General features: G+C 41.2%; 1 protein-coding gene across 8 annotated transcripts in view; it reads left to right on the plus strand.

Moving 5' to 3' along the window:
- Positions 1-5,774: 5,774 nt before the first annotated feature.
- Positions 5,775-17,301, plus strand: part of HEATR5A (HEAT repeat containing 5A) — a 68,950-nt gene continuing 57,423 nt past the window's right edge. For 5 of the 8 annotated variants that reach the window (XM_027637878.1, XM_027637882.1, XM_027637884.1 and 2 more), the window contains exons 1-2: positions 5,775-5,863; positions 16,989-17,072. The gene's annotated coding sequence lies outside the window, so the exon portion shown is untranslated. Of the gene's footprint in view, positions 5,864-12,188; positions 12,523-16,988; positions 17,073-17,301 lie in introns of those variants that run through there. The other 3 variants (XM_027637879.1, XM_027637881.1, XM_027637880.1) reach the window with 3 other exon arrangements.

Genomic DNA, 17,301 nt, shown 5'->3' on the forward strand with positions numbered 1-17,301 from the left:
GCAAGGTGTAAAACTTTATTAGAAAACATGCAAAATACTCCAGCTTCTTTTTTCCAAAAGAAGTAAAAGGAGAGGAAGAAGAACAAACCATAACACCAACATCATACTTCTGAAGGCACAGGACTCCAGATGCTGATAATCCACTGTGCTGCCTCTACCAGATGGAAGCTACGTGAGGTGAAAGGGTAAGCACAACACCAGGAAAAGGGGTAGGTATAGGTACTAGATGTGGATGCATAATGATTTTAAGGGTAGTATCATTATTGAGACTCTTTATACAGTTTTTTTTATTTTTGTTTCCTTTCTTTTTCTACAATAATTAGATTTAGACTGAAAATAATTCTTTGATTAAATTGCTAAGGTTGCAATTATAATAGATTTGGTGTGACTTTATACATAGGGTGGATTTCTTGTTGCCCATAGAAAGGTCTTGCACATAACAGTTTCTGCAGACAATTGTTTTCCCATGTTGAAATGGCAGCCACTTGATGGCCTGCTGGATGTTGGCCAACCTTTGTGGTTCTTTTCAACAGGTCCTTTAATGCAGCTGTGATGTCTGATCTCATTTACCACAAAAGCTGCACAAAAGTTTCATTCTTCATTGTGACTCAATGCAACCACTGCTCTTTAGCCCCTCTTTGAGAACAAAATCAGTTCCCCTTGGATTTATAAGTATGATCTGGCGAACCTCAATCTCACCTCTGATATAAAAACAGCTTCTTTGGTGAACGAGGTATGAATCTTTTAAACTCCATTATTTTTTGCTTTTATTTTCTATTAGTCTCTGCTATATGGACTCCTTCAAACACATAATGTTTCTCTTCTTAAGCTGGAGTAGCAGTACGCCATAGAGAACTAGCGTGGTCTTCAGGCATTACCTGAGGTCTGTCACAAACCTCTGTTGTGACTGGCCTCATTTCTTAACTTCTTAGCATCTCAATTCTCATCTAATAAATGAGTATTTTATTTTTTTTTTCAATGTGTTGATCCTTAAGACTATATGTTGAGCAAAACAAGGACCATCACTCAGTTTAGTGTATTCACAGCACAGTGGGACAGTACTGGGCTGTCTGTAAGATCCACCAGTTGCTTTATACTAGAACTCAGGGTGACAATTGTTGGACAAGAACAGAACGTAGAGATTCCTCCTTAATATTTTTCTTGGGAAAACAGCATCTAAAATTTGAGACTCTCTCTCAAGAATTTAGTGAATTTAGTATTTCCTATTTATTCCTTCTTGTTTTCTTGAAGCTCTTTGAAAGCAACACAAAATTTAGAAATCCCTACAAGATTCTTTTACCAGAAGTGCAGTGCAAATACAGTTGAAAAGTAAATGGTATATGTGGTCAAGAGAAAGAAACAGCAGTTAGAGTAGCCCAAATAGTTTGAATGTATTGCACATTTTCTATTTAAACCAATGCTGGCTGCTAGTTCAATTACTGCCAGTGTGCGGCTTTGGGTAAAGCAATTTTCTGCTCCACTTTTTCCATCTGTGAGACAAAGAAAGAGTGAAAACAAGGGAAAAAGAGGTTTAAAACCACTAGTTTTTTTTTCTTCACTAAAAGCAAAAAATCACCTCTGATCCTCCTTTTTTGTCAGAAGGCAGTATGCTTTCACCTCTCTTCACCTTTGTTGGAGCTACAGGAATTTGCCTTTCACTACCTCCTGCTTATGCCTCTGCCTCACAAATGTGACTTGAGCTAATGTCCACAGAGCACTTTGACTGCCTCAATGAATGGTGTGGTATCAGTGTAAATAACACCTCACAGTATTTCTAAAACAAGGATGATCCAGACAGCATGGAAAAGCAAATAAATGGCATTCCTGTTGTACTGTTCTTGTTCATATATATTTATGTATCTTATTGCTCTGAATTTAAGATTGCTTTCTATTCACTTTAATTGTATTTACCAGTGTAAGTGCCACAATAGATGCCCTATTGCGTCAGTATGTATTAAAAATGTGCAAGTAAGGAGCTTAAGGCCATTTAGATATGCTCCATTAGGAGAGATTGGCAATAAAGGTTTTGTATTAGCAGTGAAAGCAAAAGGGTTTTGGGAGGCTTTAGTATTTAGCTGGCAATTCATCCCTAAGATCTAACTTTCTTATTTCCCACTTCCATTTTGGTAGCTGTATCTAATATTATCTAGGCCTGCATAATACTTTTATTTACATTTTAGGATTAAAAATAACAGCAAGACTGTAATTGCTTGGCAGGAATTCAGGCCTTGCATTTTGTGATAGTACAAAAAGCAACTGTTGGGAATAAAAAGAAGTATAGCAGTATTGTAGTATAAAATAAAACTGTATATTACTTTTGATATTCAATGTGTAAAAAAAGAAAGATTTGTACTTAAGACATTGCAAAAGCTAGGACAGGCCAAAATGTATTGGATTCTACATGCCCCAAAAAGGGAGCTACTGCAGGGAACTGAACGTTTCACTCTTGGGATTAGAAATACATAGTTACTGTCTCAGCTGAGGGAGCAGACGTGGACAGACTTGGATGCTAAGGGCTGCAGCAGTTCTAGAACTGAGCATGTTATAATGTTTATAGGCAGATTAATAACATTAGATTAAAACAAAATGTAAATTGCCTGTAGCTGATGGTGTAACTGTTCGCACATTCAGAACTTAATTGTCTCACTCTGTACTTAAAAGCCAGTATGTTGACTGTATAACAAAATTGCAAACAGAAAGTAAAACTAAATAGTTAATCTTACAATTAATCTAAAGACATTCCTTCTTAATTATTTTAAAATGTCATGGAATTTGGCTTTTTCTGCTATGTAATTAGTTGGTGATGTTACATTCGCTTCAAATCAGGCCCCTAGTCCTGTGATTCTTAGTCATGCATGGACAGTCACACTAAATTCAAAGGAATACATTCTTTTTTTTCCTCTAGAGTCATTGAGGATTATAAAACTGAAAGAAAGGAAATATTTAGCTCAGAGGCGTATGCGACTGCATAGATATTCTACCATGTCTGGAATTTGTACGGCAGAACTGATTCATGCTCAGTCTCCCCACTTCAGCAATATAGACTAATGAGAAGACTAATCAGTAGGTTTGTGCATTTCAATTATTTGCCAGTTGCTTATTTTATTAAGTAATTTGCTATTGAAGCACAGGCAGGACTAATGGGGAAAGGGAAAATTGAATTAATACATGGTGAATACATTTAACTATCCTATTTTTTTTCTGGTTTAGAACAAAGTACTGTAAACTTGCATGACAATTTTTTTTTATTTGAGATGGAAAAGGGGAAAAATAAAAATGACATACATAATTGCTGAAGTAGACACTAATTTGAATCAGTGCACAGTTAACATTCTGTTGACCAATTTAGGAAAAAAATCATAATAAAAATCTGGGTTAGACATAAATTCAATAAACACAGACTCTTACCCTCATGTAAACACTGCTGGCACAAAGCCAACCTAAACCTGATGTACCCTGAGATGGAAGGAGTGTCCTGCTTCAGTATCCTTTGTTATTCCAATTGAATCATATCAACTTAGCATTAACAAAGCATTACTTAGATCTGATATCATGTGTTCAGGGGGTCTGGGAGACATAATGCTTAGGAAAAACTGACCAAGACTTTACTTCTTAATGAGTGATATTTTGTTTTGCTCTATGCTCACGTAACATTCAACATTATGAGATACTAATCTTGGGTGGGTCCCTACCTGCTACCATAACAGAGTGAATAAAAGACATAGTAATGATAATAACAGCAATAATATTCCAAAAATTATCCTAAATTTGGGGTTGCTTATTGTTTCTGGGTTAAACATGATCAATTCTTCACAAATATTGCCAGGTCTTTCTGTTACCTCAGGGCTGCCAGCCAGAGCAGCCTTTGTTTTTCTGGAGTTCATTATGGAAATTGTCATAACACCGACAGTCTTTGAATATAAATTGTTCAGCTGACCTTTCTCACAAGTGAATTGCAGATCTTTATGAGTAGCAGCAACTCATCTCCTAATCAAAATGAGGTTAACCTAGCAAAGAGCTCTTTCCTGGGAGTGTACGTTATTTTCAATACCAGGAGTTAACACCTTTACACCAGTAGGAGTTTGTAGAGTTGATTTCTGTGAAATATAATATGTAAATAGTTTCCTGCTTCAGGTATGAGGCATTTATATATTCTTCATTACCACATCCATAGCCAGAATTTTTTTTAAAAGCATCAGTGCTTATGTTTTTTTATCACAGTCAGTTTAGTAAAAATGAAACCAGTGTCCATATATGGTAACGCAGCCTGGTGCTCGTGGCATCTATAGCACAATGTAATCAGGCAGTTCTGCGTACACTCCTTGAAATATTTCTCAGCAGTATCATCTGCATAACTGAATACAGATGTTCCCAGAGGATCCCACTGTATATAAACCTTATATGTTGAATCTATTTGAAGATGAATGCAGAAGCTTATGTAAGGGTTAGACACAATTTTGGCTCTTATGGTTATGTGTCCTGGGCATTATTCCCTCCCCATGATGGTTCCCCTCTCTACAACCACCTGAAAGGAGGCTGTAGCAACGTGCTTCTTCCAGGCAACTGGTGACAGAATGAGAGGACATAGCGTCAAGCTGTGCCAGGGGAGGTTCAGGTTGGACATCAGGAGGAATTTTTTCATGGAAGGGATTGTTAAACATTGGAATGGACTGCTCAGGGAGGTGCTGTAGTCACTATCATTGGAGCTGTTCAAGAAACGACTGGACGTGGAACTTAGTGCTATGGTCTATAGTTGACATGGTGGTGATCAGTCAAAGGTTGGACTTGATGATCTTGGAGGTCTTTTCCAACCTTAATGATTCTGTGATTCTGTTTGCACCAGTTAAAAGAAAATAGTCCCAGAGAATGCAGAACTACAGTAAGATTATTGTTTGTTTATTTTAAAACTAAAAAATGGTTGAGAGACACATACGTTGCTCTCATTAAGACAGAGCTTAACTTTGATCACAGATTTCAGTAAAGAAAATCCCTCCAATGGAAATTTTCCCATGACCAATGAATCTGCTTATGAATTTCGGAAGGGTGGAAGTCATTCCAGTGATGTAGCAACCCTTTCCAGTTGGAGCACATGGAAGAAGTACCTAATCCAGTAGGAGAAACCAGGAGCTCCAGCTGACCTGGTCCTTTAGACACAGAATGACTCCTTGACTTGGGATCCCATATCGATTTGGGGTCAGAGCCTACACAGATGAAACTCAAGAGTAACAACTTTTGCAAATGTTGGGTTTGACATGCGCTAAATATAAAGGTGCTGTTCCTGTTACTGTCCTGTGCAGTGCCCAGGTGCCCTCTCCAGAAAGTACGCCTGTGGGGTGAAGTGGAAATCAGAAGCCATGGTAGACTCTTATGACAGCCAGGTACAAAACCCAAAAATGCCAGCTGAGCTACTTTAAAAAAAACATCACCGAGAGGGATTTTTTTTGTTGCTGTTTTCGGTGGGAGAAGGCTGAGCGCTGGCTCCCGGCTGTGCCCCGCTAGCGCAGCGCCGCTCACCGCCCCGGCGGCTGCGGGGCCCCGGAGCGCCCTCGGGGCGGGGTCTCTGCGCCCCCCGGCACCGCGACACCTCGCCCCGGGCCCCGCGCTCCCCGAGCCGCTCCCGCCTTCCTCCTCGCCGCCGCGGGCGCTCGATGGCTCCGGGCCCGATTGCACAGCCCTGAGCACCGGAGACGCCCTCCATCTCCTCCTCCTTCTCCTCCCCCCTCCCCGCCGGCGGGCGGCGGCAGCTCGGGCGCAGGACCCGCGGCCCCCCCGTGCCGGAGGAGGGCGGGCGGACGGACGGGGCCGAGCCCCGCAGAGCGGCGCGGGAGCCCCGCGGGCAGCCAGGAGGTAGAGCGGGCGGCAGGTAGGGAGGGCGGGGGCGGAGGTCGCCGGTCCTGCCTCCGGGGCAGGGGGCGCGGAGAGCCCCGGCGGCCGCCCGGAGCAGGGCTCGGAGCCGCCGGGGGAGGGCGGGGATGACCCAGAGGAGCGCGGTGGCAGCCCCCCGCCCGCGGGAGGGGATGCCCGGGCTCGGCGCGGCGTGAGGGGCTGTGTGAAGGGGCAGCAGGGCCGAGCGGAGGCGGTAGCTCTCTACGGGGCTGTGCCTGCCCGAGGCCTGCACCTGAAAAGTGCTCGATCACCCCCCGAGCCGCCTGGGTGGGTCGGTGGGTGACACGCACAGCCGCCTCTGAAGCCGGCGGCCGGGCGGCTCCCGCGCTCCCTCAGCACTGCGCGTCCCGTCCCGGTCCCCGGGGCTGCGGGGCAGGTCTCAGCCCCGCGAGGGGAGCGGAGAGCGGAGAGGGGTCTTCTCGCCGCGGGAGGAGCGACAAGCCGGGCACAGGGCTGGTGCCGGCCGGGTGTCACGGGGGTCGGCGGCAGAGCAGCGCTGCCGGCCGGCCCGGGGTGGGCGAGGCTGGGTGTCTGCCCTGTGCGGGGCGATACAGAACCTAAGGCTGCAGGGACGGGTTCGGCATTTACTTTCAACGAGGTTCCGTGATTTTAGGGTCTTTTTTGTACTTTCTTAAAAATCTTGGTAATTAATAATATTTAGGGGAGGAGTAGCAGTGTTGGACATTCTGGTATGCAGAAATGTTTTTGCAGGCTTTTGCACTTGAAATTTGCATCGTATAACTGGTAAAAACCGTGCACAGGGATGGAAAACCTGTAAAGTTGCATTAGTGTTGACATTTTTGAATGAGGGAAAGAGTAACAGATGTTGTAAGTTTAGTGAAAAGAAAAGTTTTTTGAGATATGGGTGGAAGGATGATAGGAGAAGAAGAAGGTGGATAAAAGTTCAGTTCAGCTTTGTGTTTCTCTAAATGAAATCTGATAAATTTTGAATTTTTAATTCATTATTTGTAGTGATTCTTTAAGTTTGGGGTTCGATTTAGTAGCATTAAGTGTTTGCAGTTCTGGCCATGAACTGTACTTTTATTTTAGTCTCACATGCCAGGAATATTTTCCCTGTCTTCAGAAATAGTCAAGCTATATTGTATGTTTTGGTGTTTTGCTACATGATGTGTAATATTCTCATGTATGAAATAACAATTGAGACCCAGCAGATACATTACTTCTGCTTGTGTGCTGAATGGAGTTTGGGTTTCTTTTCCTGATTGTTTGACACAATGAAATGGAGTTGGGGGGAGGAAGCCAGTTTGATGTTACACTAAATCTAGCGATACATTGAAAACTTGTACTTGATTATTGAACATAGGATTGTTTTTATAGTTGGTAAAATATCTAACTTACTGGCTACTTCATGACTGACTACTTCCCAACATATCAAAAACTTTATTAATCAATGCAGTATGATTGTCTGTTTTAAAATTCAGAACATCCTAATGAGGTAGGAGGTTAGAAATATGTTATCACAAAAACATATTCAGATTGTGGGATGTTTGTTCTATTCAGTTTTTACCATTGTGGTTTTTACTGATTTTAAGGAAACAGAACCTTTAAAAAGACACAAAATATGTCTATATCGACATTGCAGACCAAAAAGGCATGAAATTTTTATGCAGTTATATTTTTTTTAGCTGTTTTGGAGTTTTCTTTGGGGAATAGCCATGTAAAATACCTAGAGAAAGAACAATTGCATTGAGGTATGTCAGTAATTTATGCCTGGATAGTGGCCTCTGATCTGCCAAACAAGTCTCCTGCAAAGTCTGCATCTGTGAGGCTCCTACTGCTAAATTTCTGTGTTGGTGTTTCAGTGCAGTTGAAGTCTAGTCACAGTAATAGCTATAATAATTTTCAGGAAAAATAAGTATACTTTTCTGGGATTTCAGGATATATTCAGCAAAAAATCCATTTGGCTGAATTTAATGCTAAGCTAGACTGGATTCTGCATTTACCTTGATGGAAAATTGGTAGCTAAAATCAACCTACACTTTGGATAATCCATATGCCTATATATCACCTAGTGTAAGTCAATTTAACATTTTAACAAATAATTTCATTTCCTGAAACTGCTGTCATTGTGATAAAAAAACCCACCAACAACAAACCCCACCCTGTCAGCATACTCAGTTTGATGTATTTTTGTCTATATTAGATAAACAGTATTGTCTACAATGTTCTCAGGAATAAAACTATATTCAGACATATATTAAAATTATTGGTAGGATTTAGGTGGATGTTTATACTTCTGTGGTTTTCATGCACTTGCTTTGCTATGACACCAGCTTTCAAACCTGCAAAGAAATAAACCCAAATCATTCTATGAATTTTTATCAGACAGAAGCTAGTTATTGCTTTTCAAAGTTTAGTTAGTCCAGTTTTGGGGGGGGGGAATCTTTTAAACTCATTTTGTCAGTATCAAACTTCCAGATATTATACCATTTTTATGACTATTAGAAGCATTGGTTAATTATTTATATGTGGTTTGCCAGATTACCTGTAAATAAAATAATGTTCTGAGGTCCCTGTAGTGGAGCCAAGTCTATCTCTTGGCTGAAACTTTCAGAAATGAACCTAAATAATATTAGAGAGTTGTGAGGGCTAGGGGGGACAGTGTGCCAGTAGTGCTGCTGTGGAGCTCAGGAAATGGCTGGCTTATATTTCTCAGTAGCTGAATGTTGTTGCTTCTTGGTTTCCTGGAATAATTCTTCTCATGTGGAGATAAAAATTAAAGTGATGACAAGAAGCATGAAAGCAAAGTGTATGTACTTTTTAACACAATGAATAAATGTCTTCCAAATTTCTTTTTAAAATGTCTTGAATATGTTGCATTGCTGAAATAGCTATTGCATTTCCAGGCACTTTTTTCAGGGTATTTTTCTCTAATTTTCCCTCAAGCCTTGTCCTCAAAACTTCACAGAAATAATTCATCATTCTTAGAAGACATTGTCTTGTCATTTCTTTCACATTTCAGCAAATGTATATTGTGTTGTAGTTCTTATAAGTGTCACTGTTATGTATGAAGGTTGTGGGTGGTCACATTCTTTGTGTGAACATTTTTAAAACCAGCAAGTCCAGAGCAAGGATTCTGATAGATTTCTGTTAGGTCTTTGTTGCCTTTGAGCTTTAGTACTTTTTCAGATAAAGGGCAACTCCTCTGAAACTTGGAAATCAATAATAGCATTTTGGTAGGAAAATCAGTCGTTTGGAACTGTTCCTGTGGGAGTAAACAAGTACTTTGTAGGAGCATCATGGTTCACAAAACAGCCCCTTTGTTTTGCAACACAGATGAAAGTAGCTGAGAAGCTAACAATAATTCTGTTTGGGCTGCATGATATTTGTTCTTTAGGACAGCCTGAAACGCTGTGTGAACACAGCAAGACCTACATATGTGGGAGGTGCAATATGTGAAGATAGAGTTGGCTTGTAACTTTAACGACTACCTGCATAAATGCTACCAAATTTTCAATGAGAGGATAGATACATAGCTGTCCTGGGGCAAATTGCTTCACCCAGAGCACAGCAGAAAGCCTGAAAGAATAGGATCTTTGTTCAACATTTATGATTTCAGAATCATGTTTCTAATCTGAATAATTGCATACAAAAATATGATGTAAATGGAAGTTGTCCTAGTCTGAAATCTTCACAAATAATTAGAGGAAGTGGATGGTTTTGCAATAAGCTTTAGTTTTTCTGCTTGTAGTTAGACAGATTCTTCAGTGCTTTTTGCTCTTTGGGATAAGCATGTGATGCAAGTGGGTAGATGTTTTGTTTTTTTTTAAAAAAAGGAAGATAATTTAATTTGTGAGTGAAACTGAATCCCTCTATAACACAGAATATACAACAAAACATATGAGTACTCAACTGTGGGATTTATTTGGTGTGTTTTTCACATCCTAATGCGCTTAAAATCTGATATTAAGAGTTACAATTCTGCTTGATTTAAAGATCTTAATATTTCGGACCATCTCCTCTGTGGCCTGGTGTTCTTTTTCCATGTCCTCTGAGTTTTGGTCTTGTGATGACTTTCTCTTGTGGTCTGTTCTTGCAAACTGCTGTCAAACATGACTGTTGGCCCCGTCTTCTCTGTGCTTCAAATTTTCCTTACTGCTAACCAATGTAACATAGCACTGCTAAATACCTGGCATTCTTAATGGCACTATATTAATTTTGGGTGAAAAGCACTTATCATTTTTATGCTAAGGAGTAATTTGGTCCACATTGATGAGACTAATGAGTGACAAATTCAAGTATGAGTGTGTATGCGTTGAAAGACTGGGTTCTGGTTTCAGAAAATCTTCACTGTCCTCCTCATCAAGGGTTTAATCAATTAAATGTACCAATGCTTCTGCTAAAGAAACAATTCTCAGGGAGGTTAACTTTCTCTTTTTTCCCCTCCTCCTCTTCATGTCTTGGTGCTAAAATGCCCTGCATTTGCTAGTGTGCTTCTTTGAAAATGCATACAAGAAAGTGGTGAAAGGGCACACGAAATTCCCAGGGTTTTTTTCAGTCAAATGAGAGGCCAAGAGTGATTAGCACTGCTGAACATAAAATATGTACAGAAGGCTCAATGTTATATTGGGACCAGCAGTTACCTGCTATTGCTTCATGTAGCTCTGTGGAGCACAAAGTTTAAGGCTAAGGCTTGTGTATATATAAAGAAGGCAAAAGTTAGCTGAGTGCTGAGGATCCTGCCACACAAAAGATTTGGAAGTACTGACAGGCACTGACACTTCTATTTAGCTTTGCCTACTCTAACTGAAGATTGTGAGGCAGACTTTGCTTCTGTGAGTTAGTTGGTGATAGTTTGTGTAAGTCAAAAAGTAAAAAAGGACTGCCCAGTCTTTCCAGTAATAATAAATACCTTTATCTCTTGAATGTTCTCGCTTTAATCCATTTCCAGTACCTAAACTCCAAGCTCATCTAAACTGGAATTTTAGTTCCTTTTTATTCCTTAGGAAATTACTGAGATTCTATCGTTGTTGATTTAAAGCAGATTATTTCTGTGAGCTATAAATTCTAGCTAGATTACAGCTAAAGATAACTAAATTCTTAATTTCCTGGGCCATCAGGTCTCCCACTTGAAGTAGCTGGGAGTTTGATCCTGCACTGTCTGCCTTCTCCAGGCCTCAGTGCCTCTTTCTGTTTGCCTACTAGTGTAAACAACAAACTATAACTATTGGATTTTGGTCTATGTTTCATTCATTAGTAGCTGAATTTGGCTGGTTCTTTAAGGTTTTTCTGCCCAGCTGGCAAAGATGATCATACTCGGTTTCTCTTGTGAGAAGTTAGTCCAAGGGGGCTGGGCAGGAGTTTTGTTTATGTTTGGAAGACACTCTAAACGGATATGTCCGAGGGCTTAACGTAGACTTGAGCATCGATGTCTCTCCCTGCAGTCAGCTCAGATACATTGGTAACGATCATCCCATTAAACTTTTAAAACAGTGCTGCAGGAGTAACATTGATCTGAGCTGTTAATGGCTACAACTAAATGTGTCAGGCTAGAAGGCTTTCTCTGGAATGTATTAGTTCACTTGTTAGATAGATGATAAAAATCTTGCTTTCTGAGGAAAAAAACATGAATTTGAAGTCACTTAAATTACTGCAACAGTGCAGTGAGGGACAGCTTGAAGCTAATGAATGTGCTTCAGCTCTGTTTTTCAGCAGTGGGATGGTTATAGTGTTGATTATATAGTGAGCCCAATGGCAGCTGTTATGAAAACACTGGTTACTATTGCTGGTCATTTTTGATCTTACTCATTACAGTTATTCATTACTCTTTTTTGCTGTTACTCATTATTGGCAATGAGTAACAGTGATAATTTCTTAGAAGCATAATATGCATTTACTTCTCTGCTAGACTAGTCTTTGGTACAAAATTGAATCCACAGATGTATCAGTGAGCTCCTGAACTGTGCCATGCTTCAAATTGTCACCTGTGGGGAGCAGCTGAGGGAGCTGGGGCTGTTTAACTTGGAGAAAGGGAGGCTCAAGGGAGACCATGTTGCTCTCTACAACTACCTGAAAGGAGGTTGTAGCCAAGTGGGGGTCAGCCTCTTCTCCCGGGCAACCAGTGACAGGAGAAGAGGACACAGTCTTAAGCTGTGCCAGGGAAGGTTTAGGTTGGACATTAGGAAGAATTTCTTCATAGAAAGGGTGATTAGACGTTGGAATAGACTGCCAAGGGAGGTGGTGGAGTCACCGTCTCTGGAGGTGTGGAAGGAAAGACTGGATGTGGCACTCGGTACCATAGTCTAGTTGATGTGTTGGTGCTTGGTCAAAGGTTGGACTTTATCTCAGAAGTCTTTTCCAGTCTAATTGATTCTGTGATTCTGTGATTATCTTTATGCTTTAGGTCAGATTTAATGCAGAATTATGTTAATACTGAAACTAGAAAAATATCAGTCATTATTATTAAGATAAATGACACTTTATTTTCTTCACTGCATAGTAGATGTAAAGGACTTGGACCCTTGTTTAGATTGTACATTAGATCCTCACCTGAGTGTCATGCCTACAGAGCTGAGGTTGATCTGATTTCTGTTTGAACACTTGTTCCTGGAAAAGAGACAAACTGCTGGAACAGTGAGAAATGAAATATGAAAAGTCTTGAAAGAAAAGAAATTTGTAAGTACATACTTGATCTGTGTGGTAGTTTCCATTACTTGTGTTGCTCTTCTTTGAAATAATGAGTCATAATTTAAAAGCTTTCTTTTAGTGAGAGATCAGTTAGGAGTTTGCTTTATTGCAGATTACCTTTTTTTTTTGCTTTTTATTTTTTTATACATATGCAAGATATGCTATGAGGTGGAAGAAAGGGGGAAAGTAAAAATCATTGCCACTATTGCTCATAGCTTTTCACTGGTTGTGTATTAGTTTTTGTTCTATCTTGTATTGGCCCTTTTAGCCACCAGCGTGCTTGTAGCAAGTGTGGGTAGAGCCGTCCCCAAATCTTCGCTCGCAAAGCCCAGCCATGATGATTAGTTTTTGTCTTAGATGTCCATGTGAAAGAAATACAGCAGTCTATGGTCTGCTCCCCTCAGATTTTAAAACCTGAGGAGATTACCCAGCTCAGAATGAACTTGATAAACGTAATAGATCTGTTTGTTTTTTTTAGTCTGTTATAATTTTGTCATGGCTGATCTGTTGGTTCTCATATTTGAAAGATGGTTGCTAAAGGCAGTTACTCAGATCAGTCTTATCCTGGATGAGTCATCTTGTATTTAAAGAAGACTACAGGTCCCTCTTTTCTCACTGTGGTCTATCAGGAACTTCAGAAACTGATGTGCCTTTTAATACTTGACTCACCCTATATTCTTTCAATTTACAGGGTGACATTCTGTTTAGAGCTTGTTCTAAGAGCTTTTCTGAGCTCTTTTCTGACCAGTCTTGAACAATCCTGCTTGCCAAATTTTCCATCAATAAATGAAAAAATTTTCATCAGTAATAAGTAGGAACATCTTCTGCCTTGTCCAATAAATCTTTCTGACAGTTTTGTTGCATACTGTAAATGCAAAATAAACCTACATCCTAGGAAAAAAAGGGATTTTTGATTGATCTGTTCTTGTAGCACCGATGGTAAAGTAATTCTTGTAATTTCTTCAGTTACCTAAAGACAAAACCAAAAACATGGTGCTTCATGCTAGTTGGCAAATGAAGATTTTATCAGCCATGTATACCTTTTCATTTTGGTTGATGGCATAGTATACATCTCATTCAATTAAATTTCACACTTTTTTTCCAGATTTCTTTTTTGAGATTGAGAAGCATCAAAATTGTAACAGCAGGGGAAAGGCACTATCAAATAATTCAACATTTCTAAACATGAGTTTCTTGTAAATATAGATGCATCTTTACATGCTTAGGTTGCACTCGCATCGATTCATTGGCAGGTGATGACATTCAAAAAGCTGCAGTGGCTGATGTGACATTCAGTCTTTCCACTGTGCTTGCCTGGCCCCCTGCGTGGCTGTGCCTTGCCTCTGAGCTGGGCACAGTCCCACCCATGTCTGGACAGTGTGTGTTTTGGTTTGATGTTTTCTTCTGCACTTAGAAATTGCCTGGTAACATCTTGCATACATAACAAGGACATATTTATTATTAATCAAATGTAGCTCATCCCTGTGTTCTGTGCTTGTGTTCAGCTTTGCATAGGCTTGTAAGCAGTCTGCCTTCTGCATTGTTCTCAGCTCGTTGGCTGCAAAACCAATAAAAATAAGTAAAACTTAATTTCCTGCATTCTTGGCTTTCTTCTCACAAGTTTGCATGCATATGCCTTTTTTTATTGTTACTTTTGAAGCTTCATCAGTGTCCCTGGTGTGCAGACTTACTCTGGTTAGAGGGAGTCTCAGTGTTAGGGATAAGTTTTTTGCATGGAATAGGGGTTATACTGCTTTGTATGCAGTTTCATGGAACCAAGGTTTGCTTGTTGACCAGATCAGCTCTGTGATTTTCAAAAAATTTTTCTTTTTGCTGCATGTCCAGTTTTGTGTCTACAAAACTAAATCTTGCATAATAAACAGTGAACCTTTGTAATTTAGTACTCATAGTTCTCCTTTGAGAAATGCTAGCCTTTCTGACCTTGTTAGCAGGGGATCATTGTAAAGATCAGCAACTATACCGTAACAGTTTTTCTTTCTTTAATTTAAACTAAAAAATAAATAAATCTAGATTATTTTTGCAAATGTGTTGTTGTGGGTTGACCTTGGCCGGATTCTAGACACCCACTAAAGTTTCTCTGAGCTGGGAGAGGTCACACAGGCCAAACAGACTCAATGTGGGGTTAATACTAAAATTTATTACTAACAGGATAAGATCTAAAGAGTGAGAAATAAAATAGTCTTAAACACACTTTCCACTCACCCCTCCTTCCTTCCATGTTTTTCCTCCTCCCCCTGCAGCAGTGCAGGGAGACAAGTCCACCCCTCGGGCAACAGGTCTTCCAAATCTGCTGTCCTGTAGGTCACTCTTCCATGGGCTGCAGGGAGACAGCCTGCTCCACCGTGGTCCTCACCACGGGTTACGGGGGAGCCACAGCTCTGAGTCCTTTCCCTGCTCCATGGGGTCCCTCCCACGGGTAACAGTCCTTGGTGGACCTCTCCAACATGGCTCCACCCCTCGGGCAGTAGTTCTTCCATATCTACTGTCCCGAGGGTCACTTCTCCATGGGGTGCAGGTGGGGGGTCTCTGCACCCCAATGGTCGTTCATAGGGTGAGCTGTACCAATGCGGATCCCCCACAGGGCCATGAGTCCTACCTGGGAATAACCTGCTCCGGTGTGGAGCCACAAGTCTCTTGAAGGACTCCGCTCCATCCTGGGCCTTCCATGGGGGGTAACGGCCTTCTTCCATACATCCATCTGCTCCAGCATGGGCTCGGCTGCACCGCAGCGAGCTGCCCCGGCCCGGCCTGGCTTGACTCAGCTGGGGGGGAAAGGGAGGGCAGTGCCCGCTGGCAGAGGCCACTCTGCTGCCCTGGCCTAGTCCTCTCCACCCCTCGCAGTTTGCCTTGAGGGCTATGGTACTGTCAGTGCTGTTCGGCTCCTCGGACAGGACGGGCTCCAGGACGGGCTGCTCACGAGGCGGGCCTGGGGTGCTGCGAGGACTCTCCGAATGGCCACACGCCCTGGCCCCAGCCCCGACTGCCCCTTTGCAGGGGCCACCGCTCAGCTCTGCCGGCACTGCTGAGAGCAGCACGGGCGGCTCGGCTGGGGCACCGCTACCTGCTCCGGGGTAGGTGCCAACAGCCCCAGGCTGGGCTGCCACCACCTCCCCTCCCGCAGCGGGGGAGGCGGCGGGGCTACCCAGGAGCTTTGGTCAGCTCTCCCCTGGCTCGAAAATTCTTTAGCACAACAAACTTGGTCTTAAATATTTTATCACAGAGGCATTACTATTGCTCCTAATTGGCTCGGCCTTGGCCAGCGGCAGGAAGTCCCTCCTGTAGCCAGCTATCCTTGGCTTACCTGGGGGAGGAAACTTCTAGCAGCTTCTTACCGAAGCCACCCTTTGTAACCCCCCGCTACCAAAAACCCAGCCACCTCAACCCATGACACGTGTTTATACAATTGAACCATCTTCCTTTAGAAAAAAGTTACAATAATAGCTTCAGATGGCTTTGTCTAGTCAAGTGCTAGAAACCCCTGAGGGTGCAGATTCTGCAACCTGTCATCACAATCCCAGTGGCTGATAATCCTTACAGTGAAAATCTTTTTTCTTCTATCAAGATGGAAGCTTCCTTGTTTAAATTATGCCACTTTTATATTATTCCCTCCCGTACACCTCAATAAAGATCCTGTCTTCATCTGCTTGATAATCTTCCCTTGTGAAGGCATTTCTTAAGGTCCCCTTGAACCTTCTCTTTGGCAGGCTGAACACTGGTTCACCAGGATGAAAGAAGTTTGGATTATTCTGAAATCTACATATGCTTTTGATTTGTTTTTAACATCAGTCATTTCATGTCCTACCAGAATAAGTTCAAGTTGAATGAGTTTTAAAAGGAAATGTTTTGCCCATGGATTCTTACATTAAAACTATATCTAGGAGCTAGGAAAATGGATTGATAATCCTCATGTCTTGTATCCATAGTATTGTACATGAATTTTTCAGAACACATGAATCACCTGTGCCAGCTCTGCTGGTTGTTGGGTTTGACTTGAATGCTATCGTGTTGTTTATGGCTATTTATTATAGCATTCCAGACTAATACAATGAATATTTTGCATCTCTGCTTTTTTAGATATATTGAAGTAATGTAGGTCTTATGAAAGCACTGAAATACTCTTGTATTATGCTGTTTGAACTTACTTTTTTTTATGGTTTAGAATTAAACTAAGTTAACAAAACAAATGACAAAGGCAGTTTCAGTAGTTAAATGAATTTAATTGCATGGTGTATATGGTGCTTCTGGCCAATTTAAATGTAACATATAGAGAGCTAATAATATTTATGGAGCTTCAGTCTTTTTTGGTGAGCTATCACTTAATACAAATTTTCAGTATTGCAAGACTTTGGAATTCTTGTTTTCTGTAGAAGCTACACTTGTATCTCATGTGCTTTCTTTCCTAAAGTTGATCTTTGTATTAATTATTTTCCTAGGAAATCAAGTTCTTAACATCCTTTATCCAAAAACCTGAAGCAACAGAGAGATAGTTTTTACAATGAGGAGAAATTATCTTCTAGGTAAGTTAAGTACCCATGTCTGGTTAGATTCTATGATCTTTTCAGTTGGGAAAAACAGCTACGAGTTGTAATCCTGAGCTGCATGTGTTAAGTGGATAAGTTACTGTGGTAGTAGGTGGTTTAGAGATGGTAGATGCCTTGGGTGAGGGAAAAAAAGACGTATCTGTGACCTGTACCTGTAATTTTCATGCTGAGCAGTGATGAGACTCCACTCAAATACTCAGTGAAA

The sequence above is a fragment of the Corapipo altera genome, unplaced genomic scaffold (genome assembly GCF_003945725.1).
Source record: "Corapipo altera isolate COAL_440 unplaced genomic scaffold, ASM394572v1 23, whole genome shotgun sequence".
Classification (NCBI taxonomy): Eukaryota; Metazoa; Chordata; class Aves; order Passeriformes; family Pipridae; genus Corapipo; species Corapipo altera.